Here is a 17439-nt window from a genome sequence, read left to right on the forward strand (position 1 = left end):
CAAACATATAGTGGTTCGGTGCACCCCAGCACCTACATCCACTCCCCAAGACCTCTTGGGAATTTCACTATAATCCTCCAGATTACAGTCCGGTAGTTTTGCGAGTGCACTACCCAACTCGTTGTTTTACACCGGGCTAACAACGAACCCTACAATCCGGTAGTTTTTCGAGTGAACTACCCAACTCGTTGTTTTACCCCGGGCTAACAACGAACCCTACAATCCCCCAATTTTAACTTAGGCTTGGGACGCCTATCCCTTGTTCCAAGTCCCTTGACTGAAACAAGCTCAATATTCAAACATTTTACAAAAGATTTGAAAGCTCTTAAGAAGCAAATATAACAATGAGAAACAATAAAATCGGAAGAATCCTTTTTGCCGTTGGAAGCGTGGATGATGGTGGTTCTTCTGATGTGGATCACGTTGGCTTGAATGCGAGCTTTGATTGCCAAGTGGGAGTGAGTAGATGAGCTCGAAATCAGATGGGAAAGCTTGAATGCACTTGATTTCTCCTCTTGAAAGCTCTAACTCCCTTGAACCTCTTTTTCTTTCTTCTCTCTTGAATGATCTTGTGTTGGGTTGGTGAGAAGTTGTTGAGAAGCACTTAAGAGCTCCCTTTTATAGCCCAAAAAGCAAATATAGCCGTTAGACACAAAGATATGACCGTTTGAAATTCAAATCTACCTGAAAAAGTTGTCAGTCGCGTCCCAGGCGCTCCGGGGACGTCTCCGCGCTTTACGGGGATGTCTCCGCTTGTTTGCGCTTTTTGCATGGGGACGACTCTGCTGCTTCGGGGACGACTCCGCGCTCCGGGGACGTCTCCGCGCTTTACGGGGACGTCTCCGCTTGTTTGCGCTTTTTGCATGGGGACGACTCCGCTGCTTCGGGGACGACTCCGCCGTTATATCTCCGAAAAACAAGTCTTCTGGAATTCTCTGAGAGAGTCGACTCCGCTTTTTCAGGGGACGTCTCCGGACGTGCCAGTTCTTCCTGTTTGTGCCAGAGACGTCTCTGAGACCATCAGGAGACGTCTCGGCTGTCCCTGATCTGTTTTCTTCATCTCAAAAATTCTTCAATAAATCCATAAAAATTATGGGAACTTGCCTAGACATTTCTTAACAATATTCTTAATAAAACACATAAAATTTTCAATTAAATTGTTAAGATAAATGGTATTATACTCTAGTGTTTTGTATTCATCAAAATCCATTAGGGGATCAACAATCTTTGAACTATTTGTCAGAGAAATAAAATAGGCCACTATATTACCAGTCCTCTTGAGAAAGCAATTCTTGATGATGCTGCATTTAAGAATTGCCAATTTTGAGGACAAATTTTTTTTGAGGGAAGAATATAAAAACTTAGCTTTGTTTTGGCCAGGTAATCTGATAGTAGTGCGAGAAAAAAAAGGGAAGGAACTCACCTCCCTTTCATTTCTAGCACTCCTCTTATCTAGCAGGCACCCATCACCATCTTGTCAAGGTGAGCGAGAGGAGATCTCGCGAAATTATTGGTGCCCTCCCTCTATTTTTTTCCTTTATTTCTTCCCTTCCCTTAGCTCCCATGACCATTATGAACAATTTCTTCCCTTGATCTCCTTCTCTCTTCTCCTCTTTTTCTATCTCTATCTTTCTTTATTTTCTCCGCTTCAAGCTTGTCGTGCCCCATCTCCGCCAGATTCATGGTCGCCGCCTTGTTGGAGCAACATAATAGCCCCATCCTCCTTCCTCATCTTCCTCTTCCCCATCCTTCTCTTGTCCGGCCTCGCCACCTTCTTTGGTGGTCGTTCCCTAGCTGTTTTGCTGCTAGCTACTCCACTTACACCATCTCTTGTTGCCGATCATCTAGTCATAGCTGTTGTCGACCCTTGTGGCCTCCTCTGCTTCCCCGGTTCTTAGGAGGGGCGCAGGTTGACATCCCGTTGTTTCGCTAGAGAAAAAAAAAAGAAAGAAGTGAAGAGGGCGACAAAGAAAAAAGGAAAAAAAAAGAAAAAGGCAAAAATAAAAATGGAGAAAAATAGGAGAGAGAAAATGATAACAAAAGATAAAATAAAATAAAAATAATGGATCCCATCCCCTGGTTGTCCCCTCCTCTGTGTATCCCTAGTGGAACCCTATACAAAATCATAGATTGACTCCTTTGTGACCATTTGGACCAGTTTTTCTCACCTCTTTTTTTCCGTTTGAGTATAAAGTCAAATCAAGTCTATTTCGGTTTTCTAGAACTTTTTATTTATATTCAGATTTTTAAATAGTGGAATGTACATTAATTTTTCTTAAATAGTTTTGGATAGGTGTAGATAATTTGACCCCCTGAACTTAGTGATCTTTGGGTGAACTGAGGTAAATGACCATGACACAAACCCTATTAACTTTGAAATACTAATTAATTTTAAGTATGAAATCATAAATTATGTTTGATATGAATGATCCTACATAAAAAATTTAAGATCAAGTATATGATTGTGTAAGATTCATGTTTTAGGCCAAATAGCATTGTTACTGAAAACTTTATTGTAAATCATTCACGTATGAATTATAATTATGAAAATTTCCATGTTACTATGAAAATGATATATATAGAATGATTGTGTATCATAAAGTTTTATAATGCTATTTAGCATTTTTCAACCTATTTATATAGGTATAATTTATGAAAAATATAAAATATTTTACCAGCTCTCAGATTGCTATGATTGTCCCTAACAATGGGAGCCAATCAATACCCTGAAGCTAATAAAAAAGGCCCTCTACCAATAGGTTAAAGTTGATAATAAATATGAACTATGATATCTTATCGAATACGAAAATGACCCTATCACAGGTTATAGTGATCGTAGCATAAAAATCTGTGAGCATTGTTTTAATAGATAATATGGCTAGATGGAAAATATTTGATGATTACAAATATTTTAAATTACACTCAAGTTTAGCTTTATGAACCTGCATAATTTGTGCATACATGATTGATTGCTACACTATGGTTTGTTATATTCATGAAATGCATTATTTTATAGTAAAAATTTACTCTCTAACTAGTGTATTAAATTATGTAAAAACTTATGCTTGATCTAGTAATGTGGTATATAATTACTTACTGAGTTGTGAAGCTCACTCTTCTCTTTATTTTTTTCAGATAAATAAGATTGTTAGGAGCGAGAAAGAATAAACCAAATGAAGATCGAGATAGCCAACCTAGGACCTCACCTAAAAAGGCTAGCCAGAAGATATTATCTAGGTTCCTTGGCTCTATATAAATAGCTAAGATATATCCAGTGTATAGCCGATGTGGGACTAAACAAACATCCGCACATATTTTCACATACTCTCCTATTCAATCCTCCGCATTAATTCCCACCAGGCTAAAGGTTCAAATTCATTCAAATCTAATCACAAACACCACAATTGGTCCATAGTCAGCCCTAATGGGTTTGTATTGCAATGTTGCCTAGTCCACATAAGCCATGGTTGGGTTCGCTCTGATACTAATAAGTCATAATTTAGAACCTCATCCAAAATTCTAGCTAGAAGTATTATTTGGGTTTCTTGTCCCTGTATCAGTACCCAAGATCTACCCAGTGCATAGCCGATGTAGGACTAAACACATACCCGTGGGAATCCTCACATATTATTGTAGGCGACATCCTACGGTAGCACGACCATGCCATATTCTATATTTGGGGCATGACAAGATATGTTTCTATTCATTATCCCAAAAATTTTGACTAATGACCTTGGTAAAATCCATACATTCTCTCAATTCGAAGCCATAGATGTGGTTTAGTCCTCTAAAATGTTAACCTTCATTTATTTTCCTTCATTTTAAGCCAGATTAGTATCATTAGACTGAGCTTGATAAAGCTTGATAAGACCGAAGAACTGTTAGGAATTCCCTGAACTACTTGGATACCATGTGTAGATACTCATTTAATTAGTCAGGAAACTCTCACTACTTAAGGATGGTTGGCAATCTTGGTTTAGGAAGACCAAGCCTCATGAAAATGGACCTATATATATTAAATACGAGGGCCTTCTGGCATGGTGAAGAAGTATCTTTTAAAATATAAAAAAATTTGGTAAGTTACAGACTAAAATTTTAGTATCTGAACCATTTGAATCAAGTTAACCCGGTGGCATAACAAGATGGATCAACTTTTTGGTTCTTCAACCATGGTGGTCATGTCAAGAACATGCCAAGTAATGTGATTTGACACAACGCCACAAAGGCATACTAAGTTTGCGAATGTCACCTTCTATAAAAGTAAGGCCCTGTTTGGAGAGCTTTTGGCGGGCCAAAAAGCACTTTCTGGCCCTCCAAAAGTACTTTTAGATAAAAAATGGTGTTTGGTAAAATTTTCGGAAAGCTGTTTCGGCTTTTGCGGGAAGCTGAAAACAGCTTTTGGGGAGAAGCTCCAATTTAGAGCTTTCCGAAAATGCTATTTTCAGCTTTGTCGGGAAGCTATTTTTGGACCAAAATATCCTCATTTAAATCACACTTTTTTTTTCCAAAACCTTATCCCGCCTCTTCCTTTCTCCATTTCCCTCTCAATCTTCTTCTTCCTTTCTCTCTATTTATTAGAGAGATAAATGATCATTAGAAGGATGAAAAATTAATTTACACTAATAATTATAATATTTTATATATTTATTATTGTATTATACTATAAATATAATATTATATTACATTATATCATAATACATTGATATGTTATTTAAATAATTTAATATTATATTAAATTATTATTCTATAATACATAATGTTATAGTATTATATTATAATAATATTATATTACATTACATTAATATTATACTATATCATATATTTATGTATTAATACATATTATATTTTATTATACTCTATTATATAATACTGGTAATGTCCTTTATAGTCATTTTGTCACACAAAAGTACTTTCTCAATTTGTTTACCAAACACATATTAAAGTGCCACAGCACTTTATAAATGTAGTTACCAAACAGCAAACAGCTTTTTATAAACGCTCTGCTTCAAACAGCTCTACTTCTAACAGCTCTACTACTAACAGCTTCTCCAAACTGGGCCTAAGAATGAATTGGATATGTATGATTTTATGTAGGTGTTTGGATTTTTACAAATTTGTTTACGAAGTTGGACTTGAACTTTTCGATCCTTTTTTTTTTCCCCTCTTCTTTGCCACCATCAGTGTTCAAACTCTGCATCTCTCAAATAGATAGATAGATAGATAGAGAGAGAGAGAGAGAGAGAGAGAGAGAGAGAGAGAGAGAGAGAGAGAGAGATTTTAATCAAGTAAGCCAAGGATGATTGGCTAATCCAATTGCACTCATATAGACGATACCACATTTCAATACAGAAGGTGATTTCAAGTTCCCTGGAACTTATGTAGAAAACTATAGTTGTACAATCATCTGCTCCTCAAACTGCTTATACACCTTGTGTACATTTAATATCATAACATGGTGGACCCAGAGCTGACTACTCTTTCTCCTTTCTTATATATATTATCATAAGATGACTTAAATGTTTCGAGCAATATTTCCTGTCTATATCTGATATCGTATGCTGATGGGATGGATCTTGTACTGGTAGTCCCCATTCAACTGTGTAAATAATTGGATTTAGAAGGAGGTCCATTGTGATTCTCTGACTGATCACAATAAAAAAACATCATGCAGCCAGACACCCATTGTCCCCACAATAACTAAATCCAATTCAAGGTTTCATGGGTTTATCATAGCTGGATTTCATCAGCTTGATTCCATTCCAAAGTTGTGTTGCTGTGAGAAGAGCATTCAATTGTGTTCTGCCTCATGGCCCTCCATGGTTGGAGACCCATGAGCAGGGTGATGCAATGGGAACCTTAACACTTTTGGGAAAGAAAAAAAACCAAACATGAGAAGGGTGATGCAATGGGCACCTTTAGGTGGGCCCTGTTTGGTGTCCGGAGTGGGACCCACCGTTAAGAGGGTAAGGTGTCGGTTGCAGGTTTGTGGAGTTTGCTGTTCTGTGGGCCGAAGTTCTTACAATTTTAAATGGGCTTTGTAACAATCAACTTTATATCAGGATTCCATTTAATTGCTAAATTTTCCTTCTGCGAAATGCTTGTGATATTTAGCAGATATGGTTTAAACATGAGAAAACAACTTCATCATATTACTGTTTGATATCCCCCTCATATATTTTTGGCATAATTATTATATCATAATGAACTTATTTTACTCTAATCTTTGGATTACTTATTGACTACCTTTGTATATATTCTGCAAGATATTATAAGAATAGATATTATGGAAATTACACCCATCTAGTATTTCTCTATCAACATTATTATTATGGTGATATTATCGTGATATTATCATGATTTGGCAATAATGTTATGATGATCACCTTGCTTTAATCATGCAGTATAGCATACCATCTCCATGTGCAAATTTGTAAGAGTTTGTCAACCTTCTAATTAATATGGCTACTATTTGTATAAGTTGTTATAATTCGTATATAACTTTCTTTTCAGCTGAAAATACTGTATAAAATCCGAGGTAAACTGAAAGCAGGACCTTTTTGGAGTTTTCTTTTGCCAATGTAAGCCCAAAATTGAGTTTGCTCTAATGCATCTGCCCTAACTTCACTCAAATCAACAGATTCCTGGGCTTTATGCATCTGCCCTAACTTCACTCAAATCAAGAGATTCCTGGGCTTTATCGCAGCAACATTTTATAGATTAGAGCTTAAGATCATCAAATTCTTCGACGCCCACTCAAGAAAGAAAAAGATGCATTCACATACCTCATTTGTTGCATGTCATCTCAAATTCGAAGTGCACACTAAAATTGGAAATATGATCAGTCTATGATAGCCATGGAACAAAATATGACTAGGCTGGTGGCCTTTGCAAGTTGCTTGCTATAGGTTTTATTCCTCATTGATAACATAATGGGTAGCAAAGAGCTCAGAACATATTGGATCTCCTTTATGCTTGCTTTAGGAGACATGACTAGCTATATCTGACAAATATTCTTCATATCTGAAAAGAAAGCTGAAAAGAAAAGCAATATGTAGAACATTTGTAGATGACTTTCCATTAAAACCTTTAACTGGGTGGGGGGGAATAACAAACTTTAGGATTGCTTGCTCATGATTCATGATAAATCATTCATATCTAGGGTTTCAGTCACACCAAGATTGTTGTTTAATTCCAATTTCCTTCATAAAGTGCTTATTAAGCAAAACTTTGATAGAATTAATATAATACTAAAAGCACCCGAAAGTAAGGTTGTCAAATGAGTGTTCGCAAGCCAATCATATTCAGCTCAAAATTGGGCTCAAGTAGCAAACGAGCCATGCCAGAGCCATAATCTAAGCTTTTATTTGAGCTGAAATAAGTAAAATATAATTTCAATTCAAATCCTTTTATGTTATTGTCAAAAAGACAACTTTATTAGAAAGAGATTTCTGTCCATGGTGATCATCTGCAGTTGCTAACATGGGGTTTCTTTCATGGACATATTTGCCTAACTAATGAGCCACCAATAACAATGTCTAATAGTCTCCCTTTTTATTGGACAGGTAGAGAGGTAAGTGCACATCAACAAAGACTCGGTCTCTGAAGCAGTCCAGAAGAGTGCTATGACAACCCCTGAAGATATTGATTGTATTGCAAATGCAATCCACTTTAAAGTTCTTGAATCCACATTCCAAGCAAAAATTGATCCATTTCGTAAAGCCCAGCAAACTGAGCCCGGTCCACTTGTCCGGCCCCACTTTGGTCCAAAAAAAAAAATTAGCACATGCTGCGCACGTGCCTAAAGAGAAAAGGACTCCTGATGGGAGACTTCTTCCTCCCTGAGATGATTGGACAGAATCCAACTCTGAGTCAGATTTCGGTCACGGCCGAGCTCTGTTTAAAGCTCCTCCCTATCCTCTCTTCCACCTCACTAAGGAATTGGCCCCAATCGGAGCTCTTCGCCGGAGATCTCTTTGGTTTTTCGTCCAAAGCTCGGTCGCTACCGCACCATCACTGCATCCAAATGCTGCCGAAAAGTCAAGTAAGAACCCGAAAATCTTTGGATAACCCTTTTCTCCCTCTTTTGCAACCTTTGGAGATTTGTTTCCGGCCGATAATCGCAAGAATTTAGTCGAGAAGACGGGTGTTCTATTTTTCCCTGTTTTCTTTGGATTTTTCCAATTTTGTTCGTTCTTTCCAGCCAATAACACGGTCGGATCTGGTTGCCGTGGTCTCCGCCTGCTTCCTCACGTTAGTTTGCAGTCGTAGCTGAGGCTTCCATTGCCGGGATGTCTCGGTTAAATGGGTCCGGGGGTGCAAACCCCTATTTTAGGAGAATTTTTTTCTTGCTGCCGGCCACCAGTTGCCGTCGGCCGTCGTCCACAGTGGTGGCCATGGATCCCAACCCCGGGCATTACCTGTAGCCATCCTCTTCTTTCCTCTTTCTTGGTTGGAGAGACAAAAGCTTACTTTCTCTCTTTTTTCTCTCTTTTTCCCATGCTTTCTCTATCTTCTTTTTCTCTTTTTTTTGGCTAAAACGAAAGTATCATACATAACGTATATGGATACAATCAAAAAAATCAAAATACAAAACATCCCGGAGCGCACTAGGCAGCTTCGCCTCCCTCACCCATAGGTGGTCCCCCGAATGGTTGGCAACAAATGAAGCCACCCAATCCGCAACCCCATTGACCTCTCTGAAGACATACTTCGTCTGGATCACTAGCCCATCCTGGTCCATAGCCCTAATAACTTGCAGTAGCGGGTGGTAATCGCCGACCCCCCCCAAAGCCTGCTGGATCCACCCAATAGCTGTCGCAGAGTCACCCTTCAAAAGAACCTCTCTCTCCTGCAATGCACGCCGTACATAGCACAAGCCAGCCCATGCCACTCTCAACTTCGCCTCTGGCACAAAGGTGTCAAACAAGTGGCAGCCCCCAGTCGCGATCACCTAGAAATTCGGGCCCCTAATAACAAAGCCCGTTCTCTATCTTATTCTCTCTCTTATTTCTATCTCTGCAAAGTTTCTCTCTCTTGATTTATGGCCATATATGTTAATTGATCTAAGTTGATCGTGTCATTGACAACCACACCCAAACCCCTGATTAAACTTGGTCTGAGATTCTCTCTCTACCGAAATTTCTCTCTCTACCGAAATTTCTCTCTACTGGGCTTTCTCTCTCTACTCGCTCTCTAGGATAGTTAGATCCAGTAGGAACTCTTCACGGTGATTTTGAATTGACTCTAGTGAAGGGTCTTGATCTAGGATCGTCGGATGGCATATCAGCTGCTCTGGCCCTACCATATATTGTTAGATTTAATCGCCCCCAATCTCTGTTGAACCATCTGTGCCTTTGTTCGAATATGATTCGATGAAATCACCTTGATTGGACCGACCTAGATGTTGGATTACATTTGCAAGGTAGGTAACGTGACACCTTTTCTAGATTTATCAGTATTTTAAATATTTTCTGAATCGATTTATCCTTAATTTATGATGTTGATGCATAGTATTTTATTATTATATGTACCTCTTTTTGGAATATTGTATAATTCTTGATGAGAGCACAAAAGTGCGTTCTACACGTTGCTTAAATTAATATTATTGCTAACAAATAATGATAAAAGGGCTGCATTAATTTTATATTTTATTTGGTACAGATTATCGTAAATCAGAGTTTAAATGTGCATTTGGTCGACTTCAAGCCTGATTACACTGAAACAGAATTGAACCTGGTCAAGCACACTTGCACCAGAGGGACACATGGCAGTCATCTGGAGGTAATGTGTAATGAAACATCCAAGGGCTTAGATTCATCAAGCCAAGAAGATTTGCAAACGGATCTCCCAGCTTCACAGCATCCGCCCGAGCCCTTCCGTCCGCGATCACCGCCCACCTCATCCGCCCGTCTTCCTCAACCGCGATCGGCTCCCATTCTTCTTCCGCGAGTGAGCCAGCATCCATCCCCGCAATCAACTCCCTTCTTCGTCCAACTCTTCACCGTCCGTGCACAATCCCAGCGTCCGAGCAACCCGCGCCCAGCCGGGATCCGCCTCTCCCAAACTCGCGCGATCGTGAAGCATCCCAAATCTCCCACGCATACGTTTGCCTCCTCCACTGATTCGTCCGTGATCAGCTCCCTTCCGGGCGTCCTCCAGATCTGCAGCCCATCCCGCGATCATCTCCCACGCAAGTCCAGCCGCTCGAGCCTCCCATCAGCTCACGATTCACAGCATCCTCCTGAGCGCAATCGTCCCAGCTTCCATTCTCAGCATTGGAAACGGCCGCAATCACCTCCGGCATCCGTCTCGGCCGAGATCCAGTCCTTCCGTCGATCTCCATCGCGTGCAAAGGAAGAGCTATAAAGCTCTCTCGACTGGGAGGAAAAGAGGGGAGCTCTCATCGGGAAAACAGAGGAGTTGTGTGGCGGCAGAGGAAAGAAAAGAGAAGAAGGAAACAGGGTATGCCCTGTTTCCGAAAAGAAAAAAAAGAAAAAAAAAGAGGAGAGGAAGAGTTTAATGTTTTAATGGAGGGCTGATTTCCTAGGTGAAGGGTGATGGAGGAACCTTTGATGTATTGCTTTCTTTGAAGTAAATTCTAAACCTTTATTCTTACAGATTTACATTTTCAATATATCATGGATTCTTGCATAATTATTTTGTAGATGGTTCTTTAATGGTTTATGTTGATCGACATATGAACTACTTTAATATTTGATTTATCGTTGATGTAATAGGCACGATGAATGCTTAGAAATAGAGTTCACATGACCATAAAATATATTCCATGCTTTGATCTATTCTACTTTTACATCTTTAATCAAGAACCAAAGAATTTATTTCTTGAATGCAAAATTATCAAAGGGGATTCCAGATCCCTACACCACCTTAATCTATCCAAACTTTGATTCTCTATTTACTGATTGATTTTCTATTTGCAAAATAGCATCTTAATCCACAAATTTTATTGAATCAAATAATCTGAAATTAAGCTAATAACCCAAAGATCGTTCCCTGAGGAATCGACCTCGGACTTCCGAGTTATACTACTTGTGCGATTCTCCTGCACTTGGGAGAACAGTTTTATTTTTTTGCACCAAGTTTTTGGCGCCGTTGCCGGGGAACGGCTGAGTTATTAGTATAATTTTAGATTTAATTTTTACCTTAGTAGTTAGTATTTTTCTTTTGAAAAAAAAATTGCATCTTTACTACTATTTTTAATTCCCTGCACAGTTGGCATCAAACTCCGATATCATAGAAATTAGCCGTCTGATTTGACTCAAATTTGGTCAGCTAGTGCAAGACACATTGTTAGATAATCTGAACGGTCTGATTGACATTCTGACATTTTTAAGACCATCAGATTAATACGAAACCTTGCTGCTTTCTACTTTAAATTTTCTGCATTTATTTTTTTTAGAATCAGAATTATATTATTATTATATCTCATTAACCCTTGTTGCTAATTAAAAATTGAAGAAAAGAAACCTTAAGAACAGATCAAGGGTGATTATTCAAAAATAAAAAAAGAGGGAAAACCTAAAATTTCAAATTTCAAATTTCAAATTTCAGAATTCAAATTTCAAACGTCAACTCATAAAATTTAAAAAAAAAATAATTAATTTGCTTGATCACCTATTCAATGAAATTTAATGTCATGTCATAAAACATTAAAAAAAAAAAAATCTCTTGATTGTTGCATATAGTATAAGGCATCAGCATAAAATATTCTAAGGGCTGAACCCATTTAAAAAGATAAGGTCGGGATTTCATCACTCGTCCTTAGCCCAACAATCACCCCAGTGCATAAATATCCTAAGCTTAACTAAAATCAACTAGACGTTGGCCCCTAAGGACATTCAAGCTCAATAGGACGAAGACCACCGAAAGTTGCACCAATTTCGCTTTGTGGCTTAGTTGATGTCTAGGCAAGCTTTGTCCCTATAAGGGAGACAGTTCATCTGTTCGAGGCAAGTGGGTTTTAAGTGGGACCTTTGCGAACGCATCGTGACCCCTCCACTTACCTGGGAGCTTACCTGGTCAACTCGGTTCATTAGACCGGATTGGAGGCTTAGGTGTCCTCTTCAAACCAGTTAGGAGCTGTCTAGAAATTTAAGAAAAACATTAGAAATTGAGGTGTAATGTTTTGTTGCATGTTTGATTGTGAATAGACTTTTGTTTTAGGGTATCTTTAGTTAGTACTTATATTTAAAAAAGAAAAAAAAAAGAGGAAAATATTTTGCATGCTAAAGTGGAATAGGGACGACACCGGTCGATTAAGTCGTACAACTTTAGATCATCCCTTAGGACATACCCTTGAAATTCCTTCGCAATATCTCACACCTTGTGAGATGGCTGATCTAAATGAAGATGCGGGGAGTCACCACAATCGAGAACGAGAACCCCATGTTATGACTCTAAGACAATACCTACAACCGGCTAGGACTAGTCAGCCTTCATGCATAATTTTTCCTGATAATGTAGGACATTTTGACATCAAACCAGGGGTAATCCAATTGCTGCCCAAGTTTCATGGGTTAGAGTCCGAGAGTCCGTATCTTCATTTAAAGGATTTTGAAGAATTGAGCATTACATTTAGAGTGCCAAATGTCACCGAGGATGTCCTCAAGTTGACATTGTTCCCTTTCTCTCTAAAGAATAAGGCCAAAACATGGCTAAACTCGTTGCGACCTAGATCAATAAGAACTTGGCAAGATATGCAGAGAGAATTTTTAAAGAAGTTCTTTCCCACACAAAGGACCAACTTTTTAAAAAGACATATTAGCAATTTCCAACAAAAAGATAATGAAACATTTTATGAATGTTGGGAAAGATTTAAAGACCTTCTTCTCTCATGCCCTCATCACGGATTCGAAACTTGGAGAACCATTAGCTTCTTTTATGAAGGTTTATCTTCACAGTTAAAACAATTTGTAGAGACCATGTGCAATGGTAGATTTTTAGAAAAACACCCTGATGAGGCATGGGAGTATTTGGATTCCCTTGCTGAGACTGCCCAACTTTGGGATAACGGGGATAGAAACAACAAGTCTTTGCCTAAGCCTACTAGCTCTGTACAGGGAGGCCTTTACAACCTCAGAACTGAGGATGATCTTCATGCTAAAATGGCAGCCCTCACTAGGAAGGTAGAAGAAATTGAGCTTAGGAAGATTGAGCCTGTCAAGACTATAGAACTTAGAAATGAGTGTTGTGGTATCTGCGATATGTCGGGTCATACTACTACAGATTGTCCCACCATACCGGCATTCAAAGAAGTCTTGCACGATCAAGCAAATGCTATGAACTCCTACCAAAAGCCTTATAACGATCCATACTCGAATACCTATAACCCTGGTTGGAAGAATCATCCAAACTTTAGGTGGAGAAACGATCATCCTCAACAGTCACACCATTCAGCTCCTCCACCTGTACATCCTACTTATGCACCATCACCTTCTCAAAAGCCAAATATCGAGGATACCTTGCAATCCATACAAACTTTTCTACAAGGTCAAGCTAATATCAATGCTCAAAATACTCGAAATTTTGAAGACATAAGGAACCAATTGTCAATGTTGACTACCGTCCTAAGTACCCAAGAGAAGGGTAAGCTTCCAGCTCAACCCCAACCTAACCCACAAGTGCACGGTAGTAATAATACGGCTCCCTCTAGTTCGCATACAGAGCATGCAAAGAGCATCATGACTTTGCGTAATGGGAAAGTCATTGATCAAACCGTCCCATTGAGACCGCAGGTCACTTCTGATTCTGATGCTCCCAAAGTTGATGAAAGGGACAAAGAAGAAGTTGAGGTCCCAACTTCTACTAAGAAAGTTGAATGTCCTTTTCCTCCACCTTTTCCACAACGGTTAAAGCCGTTGCAAAAGCTCGAACCTAATTCTGAAATTCTTGAGCTTTTTAAGCAAGTAAAAATCAACATACCTCTTCTTGATGCAATCAAACAAGTACCTTCATATGCCAAATTTTTGAAGGACTTGTGTACTGTCAAGCGTCGATTAAATGTTAAGAAGAAGGCATTTTTAACTGAAAATGTGAGTGCTATTTTGCAGCACAACATTCTCCCTAAATATAAAGATCCAGGTTGCCCAACCATCTCATGCATCATAGGCGACTTTAGGATAGAGCGAGCATTGTTAGATTCAGGGGCGAGTGTGAATTTGTTGCCATATTCTGTATATGAGCAACTTGGTTTAGGTGAGTTGAAGCCAACCTCCGTCACTTTGCAATTAGCTGACCGGTCAGTTAAAATTCCAAGGGGGATTGTCGAGGATGTATTAGTCCAAGTAGACAAGTTCTACTTTCCTGTCGATTTTATCGTATTAGACACACATCCGGCTTCGAACTCACAGTCTCAGATTCCGGTCATTTTAGGACGTCCATTCCTTGCGACTTCTAATGCATTAATTAATTGTAGGAATGGCGTCATGAAGCTTTCTTTTGGTAACATGACCTTAGAACTGAACATTTTTAATGTGTGCAAACAACCTAATGATCCCGAAGAGAGTAAGGAGGTTGATTGGGTTGAAACTATCGCGGAGGAATATTTGTTAGCTGAAGCATTTAACGATCCATCCGGCGATAGTTTAATTGATTGGTGTTCTAATGGCACCAATAAAGATGATTTGTTGGTCAAACCTAGTATGAATTTTTCGAACGCCATGATGATCAATGGGTGGAGACCAAAAGTAGAAAAATTTGAACAATTGTCGCCTCGAGAGGTGAAAATAGTACCATCCCATGAGCAAGCACCCAAGCTCGAATTGAAACCCTTACCAAAGGAACTTAAGTATACTTTTCTTGGACCCGAAGATACTTTTCCTGTAATCATCTCGTCTGGACTTGATCATACCCAAGAAAGAAAATTAATTGATGTTTTAAAGAATCATAAAGGAGCCTTAGGGTGGTCTATTGCCGATTTGAAGGGAATTAGCCCCTTAATTTGCACGCACCGGATATATTTGGAGGACAATGCCAAAACCACAAGGCAAATGCAACGAAGGTTGAATCCTACGATGAGAGATGTGGTTAAGGCAGAAGTCCTCAAGTTGCTTAATGTGGGTATTATTTACCCAATTTCCGATAGCAAGTGGGTAAGCCCTACTCAAGTTGTTCCTAAGAAGTCGGGTTTGACGGTAGTAGAAAATGAACAAGGTGAACTAGTTCCAACTCGTATCCCGACGAGTTCGCGCATGTGTGTTGACTACCGAAAGCTTAATTTGGTCACACGAAAGGATCACTTTCCTCTACCCTTCCTAGACCAAGTATTGGAGAGAGTTGCAGGACATGCTTTCTATTGTTTTCTTGATGGCTATTCGGGATATTATCAAATTGAAATTGCACCAGAAGATCAAGAGAAGACTACCTTCACTTGTCCTTTTGGCACATTTGCTTTCCGACGAATGCCATTCGGGTTGTGTAATGCACCTGCAACATTCCAAAGATGCATGCTCAGCATCTTTGAAGACATGAACGAGAATTTTTTGGAAGTGTTCATGGACGATTTCTCCATTTTTGGCGACTCATTTGATGATTGCCTGTCACATTTACAAGCAGTCTTAGCTCGATGTATAGAAAAGAATTTGATACTGAATTGGGAGAAATGTCACTTCATGGTGCCAAAGGGAATTGTCCTAGGACACATTGTTTCATCGAAAGGAATGGAAGTAGATAGAGCTAAGACTGATTTAATTGCTAAGCTACCTGCACCCAAGACGGTTAGAGATGTTAGATCATTTTTGGGTCACGCCGGATTTTATAGGAGATTCATCAAGGACTTTAGTGTCATATCTCGACCATTATGTAACCTCCTATCCCTTGATACACCGTTCAATTGGACTGAAACCTGTCAGGAGGCATTTGAAAAGTTGAAGTCTATGCTTAGCACTGCACCCATCGTGCGACCACCCGATTGGTCATTACCGTTTGAGATTATGTGCGACGCTAGCGACTATGCGATAGGAGCTGTCCTAGGACAACGCAAGGATAATAAGCCATATGTTATTTACTATGCAAGCAAAACCTTAAACGATGCTCAAATGAATTACACCACCACTGAGAAGGAATTGCTTGCAGTAGTATTTGCCTTAGATAAATTTCGCTCTTATATCCTTGGTGCTCCTATTGTTATCTTCACGGACCATGCGGCACTAAAATATTTGTTGGATAAGAAAGAGGCCAAACCACGCTTAATACGATGGATACTTCTACTCCAAGAATTTGACATCACTATCAAAGATAAAAAAGGAGTAGAAAATGTGGTTGCTGACCATTTATCACGATTAGTTTTTCATGATTCAGTGCCACAGTTTTCCATCAAGGACTCATTCCCTGAAGAGCAGTTGTTTGCACTTTCTAGTATACCATGGTATGCAGATATTGTAAATTTTCTTGTTACAAACCGGATGCCAGAGCATTGGGGGTCGACAGATAGAAAAATTTTCTTGCACGAAGTAAAAAATTATTACTATGACGATCCCTATTTATTTAAATATTGCAACGATCAAATCCTTAGACGATGCATACCGGATCATGATATACAAAGCATACTTTCTTTCTGCCACACTGATGCTTGCGGTGGACACTTTGCCTCTAAGAAAACTGTTGCAAAGGTCTTGCAATGTGGTTTCTATTGGCCTACTATGTTCAAAGATGCCCACGAGTTCTGCAGGACATGTGATCCATGTCAACGTATTGGAAGCCTAACTCGTAGGCAAATGATGCCTCTTCAACCCATTACTATTATCGAAATTTTCGATTGTTGGGGCATCGATTTTATGGGCCCATTCCCACCATCTTTTGGATATGAGTACATTTTAGTCGGTGTCGAATATGTGTCCAAATGGGTAGAAGCTGTTGCTTGTAAGACCAATGATCACAAACCCGTTCTGAAGTTTTTAAAAGAAAATATTTTTTCACGATTTGGGATGCCTAAAATCATAATTAGTGACGGTGGAAAACACTTTTGTAATAAGCCTTTCGAAACCTTATTGAAAAAATATGGTGTCACCCATAGAATTGCTACCCCATATCATCCGCAAACCAGTGGCCAGGTAGAGTTAGCCAATCGAGAGATCAAGCGTATTTTAGAGAAAACAGTGAACCCATCACGAAAGGATTGGTCCTTGAAACTATCAGATGCATTATGGGCTTACCGTACTGCATACAAAACCATTCTTGGCATGTCTTCCTACCGGCTAGTCTACGGAAAAGCGTGTCATCTGCCTGTAGAAATAGAACATAAATCGTATTGGGCAATTAGAAAATTGAATTTTGATTTACAAGATGCCGGTCTAGCTAGAAAATTGCAATTAAACGAGCTTAATGAGATTCGCAGAGATGCTTATGACAATGCTAAAATTTTCAAAGAACGAATGAAGATCTTACATGATAAATCAATTTTAAAAAAATCTTTTGAACCAT

General features: G+C 39.1%; 1 non-coding gene across 1 annotated transcript; it reads right to left on the reverse strand.

Moving 5' to 3' along the window:
* Positions 1-12762: 12762 nt before the first annotated feature.
* LOC149752678 (small nucleolar RNA R71) lies at positions 12763-12871 on the reverse strand. Its single transcript, XR_016397655.1, has one exon. It is a non-coding gene; the product is annotated as a small nucleolar RNA R71 (small nucleolar RNA).
* Between the last annotated feature and the right edge of the window lie 4568 nt (positions 12872-17439).

The sequence above is a fragment of the Phoenix dactylifera genome, chromosome 10, assembly GCF_051530095.1.
Source record: "Phoenix dactylifera cultivar Ajwa chromosome 10, Ajwa_hap1_PhDact_Kaust_v1.1, whole genome shotgun sequence".
Taxonomy (NCBI): domain Eukaryota; kingdom Viridiplantae; phylum Streptophyta; class Magnoliopsida; order Arecales; family Arecaceae; genus Phoenix; species Phoenix dactylifera.